This window comes from Lolium rigidum, chromosome 3 (assembly GCF_022539505.1).
Source record: "Lolium rigidum isolate FL_2022 chromosome 3, APGP_CSIRO_Lrig_0.1, whole genome shotgun sequence".
Taxonomy (NCBI): domain Eukaryota; kingdom Viridiplantae; phylum Streptophyta; class Magnoliopsida; order Poales; family Poaceae; genus Lolium; species Lolium rigidum.
This window is the reverse complement of record NC_061510.1, coordinates 404,664,930-404,669,731: the sequence shown is the minus strand read 5'-3', so window position 1 is coordinate 404,669,731 and position 4,802 is coordinate 404,664,930. Positions and strand designations below refer to the sequence as shown.

The 4,802-nt window shown below is 44.5% G+C and overlaps 1 non-coding gene across 1 annotated transcript; it reads right to left on the bottom strand.

Annotated features, from left to right (window-relative positions):
- Positions 1-4,363: 4,363 nt before the first annotated feature.
- LOC124705110 lies at positions 4,364-4,560 on the bottom strand. Its single transcript, XR_007003951.1, has one exon. It is a non-coding gene; the product is annotated as a U2 spliceosomal RNA (small nuclear RNA).
- Positions 4,561-4,802: the final 242 nt, after the last annotated feature.

The window sequence follows — 4,802 nt, the reverse complement described above, 5'->3', positions numbered from 1 at the left end:
GAAGAAGCATCGCTGCCCGTGCGTCATCATCGTCACAGTCTCCACCATGGCTGGAATGTCGGTGCCGCCGATATTCAGGAAGAACACGCGATGCATGTAAAATGCATACATGAACTTCTTAGTTTATTGACATACATTCCCACATATTTGCATCTTATATAATGTTATTTACATGTTTTAAATTATTTTTAGGGATTTTTGAAACAATCGCTCTCCTCTGGTTTTAACTCTATTTGGCAGAAAACACCTTTATGTTAGTATTTTTGACTTTCCACGAGCTACGGGACTCGAAAAAGTGCAAGGTCAGGGGCCACACTTTGGAATTGTAGAGAAGAAAAAAATGAGCCAGATGGAACACTAGGAGATCAATGGGATGAGAAAGAGATCCAGTGGCATGCCTTCCCCCTATGGGCGCGCCACCTGGGGTCTTTTCCCCCTCGACCGTCCGAATCGCCTCAATCTTTCGCCCACGGACTTCGTTTGACATAAAATCCCAGGGTTTTCATGATGCAACAGTGGCGGCGATCAAAAATACATAAATAGAGAGTCAGCATGCCGCCGCAGGCGGAGATCGAAGGGGGAAAACGCTACCGGAATCGCCTTCGGTGGACTCCATCCCCCTCCGGCGTGGTCATCATCATCTTCTTCTTCATCAACACCCTCCGCACCATCTTCATCTACCCCTTTTAATATCTTGGCAAACATGATGTATGAAGCAATCTATCATTTTTCCCATGATATATTGTATCTCTATGTGAATGTTTGAGTAGCGACTTGTTCTTGGCAATTGTGAGATAATTTGTTGATGGTTGCATACAAGTATTTATTATCTTATATGGTTGATCTCTTTTTTACAAATTGTTTAAATCAGAAAAATATTCAAAGTTGAAATTTTTTCAAATCTAATAAATGTTCGAATTTGAAAATTGTTCAAATCTTAAAAAACGTTCAGATTTTTAAAATTTTAATTCTTTATTAAAATTATTAAAATCAAAAAATTATTCAAATCTGTAATTTGTTCAAATCTGAGAAATGTTCAGATTTTTTAAAATGATTTATTTTTTAAAAAATATTTAAATTTGAAAATTATTCAAATTTGAATTTTATTCCAATCTAAAAAATGGTCAAATTTGAAAATTGTTCAAATTTAAAAAGTGTTCGGATTTTTAAAAAATGTTCAAATCTGAAAATGTTCAGATATTTTAAAAATTATTCCTTTTTTAAAAAGTATTTTTAAAAGAAAAGAAACAACATAGAAAAGAAACAATAAAGAAAAAATCTTACCTAATGTTGGGCCGTGGCCCATCTAATAACCCGGTGCGGGCTAGGGTGTGCGGTAACCGTGTCAGCGCCGACCAGCTCGGTGCTCATAGCACCTCCCGGCGGGAATCCCTATACCCGCTCAGCAGCGTGCCCGAGCGACGCATCGCCTAAACTCGATGCCGGGTGGACCGGCCCATTAGTTTGTCTATTCGTTAAAAGTAAGTGCCCCGTTTTTTCGTTTTATACAACATCCGATATCTAGCTCCTTAGTTGCAACTTTGATCCATGACAGCAGAGACCGGAGTTTGAACTCCAATCCTCAACATTTCCCAACCATTTTCTCGAATATGAACATATTTTGATTTTGAGAAAAATTTGTATCTAAACAAAAAATTATTTCGAGTAAATTTGAATTTGAACAAATTTCCAATATGAACAAAAAATTATTTCGAGCAAATTTCGATTCTTAACAAAATTTAATTTGAGCAAATTTCCAATTTGAACAAAATTTAAATCTGAGCAAATTTTGAATTTGAGCAAATTTTATATATGAATAATTTTTAGTTTGAACATTTTTAAATGAACTTTGCAAAAATCGGCCCAAAAACCACGGAGACTAAACCTTGATTAACCTGATTGGAACCTAAACTGGAGAAAAATGAACAGTTCAGTGTCTTCATCGCTTCTGTCCGTAACGGGTCGCGGCCCAAAGCCTTTCGCTCGATGCCTGTTACTCCCGGCTGGCTTGGCTAGATCGCGAGCAGTCCTTGTTCCGCCTTTTGTCCTGTTTTTTCATGGCGAAGCGGCTTTTGTCCTTTGACGGGGATGCAACTTACGCGTTGTGCTGGGACACATTCGTAATTTCGCGTGCGTGTGGAAGTGGGAGACGAACACCTTGACCTTTGCCATGATGCTAGCTGCTTCACCCAATCTGCGCATTCGTCCGGTAGGCTGCCGTCCTGCTCTTTCTCCCGCTGGATCTCCATGGCCGACCTCGCTGCAGAGAAAGGCGGATCCGACGACTCTCCGCCGCCAGACAGGTACTGTCCACCTCCACCACCGATTCCTCTCTCCGAAAATTCCCCACCGCAGGTGCCCGATCCCAAGATCGACACCAACCCGACGCCTGGAAGCCATGGGATGGCCACGGCGGTCGCCCGGCCCCAAGAGGAGGAGATGAAGCCCAACGCGTTTATTCTCGATTCAGGAGCCATGGTGCACGCGACCAGCGACAAGCGGCTGCTCCTGGGGTCCAGAGATCTGGGGCCTGGCGACGAGGCCTCCCTCACCAGGCGCGACGGGAAAATCCTCTGGGCTATCCTGGTCGGACTCGTGCAGCTAGGGACCTCTTTCTACCTCGCCGAGGTGCACTACTTCCCCGGCCTCCCGCCGGCGTCGACGCTCGTGTCCGTGCACCAGCTCACGCGCCGGGGCTTCTCCGTCATGTTCTGCGGAGCCAACTGCTTCGTGCAGGATCGGAGCACGGGGGCTGTGGTCGGCAAGGGCCAGCTGCGGGATGAAGACGGCTTCTACCATCTAGAATACCTCAGGATCCAATCGCATGATTGATTGTGCTTAGCTCTGTACTTATATATACAAATAAAGAACTTTGCGTTGATCTTTGTACTACTAGTATATTGAAGGTAAATATACTGTACTATAGTATGTTCTTATAACAGGAACTACCACTTGTAGCGTTTGGTTTTTCCATTCTATCAAAAAGATTATATGATTTGTACGGACAGTTCTTGTGGCAGCGTTCTCTTCTTTTCTCAAATCGATGATGCTTCAGTGATAACACTCGAACTAGAAATCTATGACAACTACATGAGCACAAGGCAACCAAATAGCAGAGCAAATATCAGTCAATGAATACTGATGCCTCTCACAGAGCAAATATCAGTCAATGAATACTGATGCCTCTCATGGTTTCAGTTGCTTCATTTGCCAGTCTACTTCTTCACGCACCTTCTTGCCACTTCAGCCGACTGATGCCACGTCCAGCAATTTTCTTGTCAAAGTTCAGAGATATGATGCTGCAATGCTCTTCTGAGCTCCCCGAACCACCTTTCCATGCTGGGTCGACAGATCTTGCTAGACTCCTAATTCCTAAAGTTGTCTCAGGTCCAGTTTGCTTCCCCATGATGGAGGCGAAGCTGCCCTCTGCCGATTACCATATATACAAATTATGTGTCTTTATATGATTTGCAAACGAAGGGGAGGCCGATTGGGATCAAGAAGGATCTACCTTGGTGGCCAGCCGAGGGAGGCGAACCAGGTCAACGGTGGCTGCAAAATAACACAAAAGGGTTTTCTGATGATTTGGCCGTCCAACTGGAATCACCTTCTCATGCCTTAGAGTATTGGCTTGTCATTTCTCGCAAAATACTCCCTGCTGATGGGAAAATTCGTTTGGCTGATAATCTTGCCAAAACCAAGTTCTCGCCTTGCCAATTTCAAGCCAGAGCTACATATATTGAAATTTTGCAACGGCTTAGACTCGGAGAGCATACTGTTTTCAGTGTTGTAGTGCCAACGGTTGGTTTCTGAAACATCCAACACAAGATCTCCCTAACGTGCACCTCTACTCGGAGCACTTCCCCTACCATGCTTTATTCATCAACAACTACTGACCTTATCTGTACCTCACCTACCCTCCCATGGTCTGAAGTGTTCCATCTTCCGCCCGAACAAACCCAACTGGCGGTTTATAAACAATCATAGCATCGTACAATGCATGACACCCTGCTGCCTGACATTGGAGGCGATGGCAGCATCCACCAGCACGGAAGGGGAGCAATGCTGACCAAAAGTGGAGCTCATGAGTCATGAATCTAAGCATTATCGTTCCAGTGTCATGCCATGGACATATATGCGTTTGTCAGTTTGCGTATACCACTGAATTTTTACGCTTAACATAATACCAAGGCTTGTGATATTCCTTGAGATCCTGATCCTTTCTCCTATAGAAGTAACGTGAAAATTAGTTAAGGTAGGAATTAACATGATCTGACATGACTAAAGAACATAGAAAGAAACGATGGCTGAATCCAGGGAGAACAGAATTGTTTGCTAACAACTAAACTTTGAGTTGATTTGGTTGGGGTGCACCAGGCCCAGGCAGTAGTGCAACGCACTGGGCGACACGCGAGGGCCCCAGTGGCAAGCCACTGTGGTGGGACCTCCCCACAAAAAATAAATTTAATATCGTTGTGGGCACATGGCCCATATATCAGATATTAAACTGATAAGAACAGATACTACACTTGATCTTAGCCAAAAGGCCGAGAAAGGTATGCTTTCCCCGTGCGCCCAGGGTCTCCTTATATAGCGCGTCTTCGCCTGTCATCTGCTCTCGCTAGGCGAGGTGGGACTAAAACGAGAGCGCTGCCCTGCACAGGAACTCGATCTGGTCGGGGTTCGTTATTTCGAGTGGCTCCGTTCGGCTTATTGGGCTGCAGTTGAACCAAGCCAGGGCGTAGATGGGCTACTGGCTTCAGTAACATGGGCAGACAATGCAGCAGGCGTCAAGCCTAGTA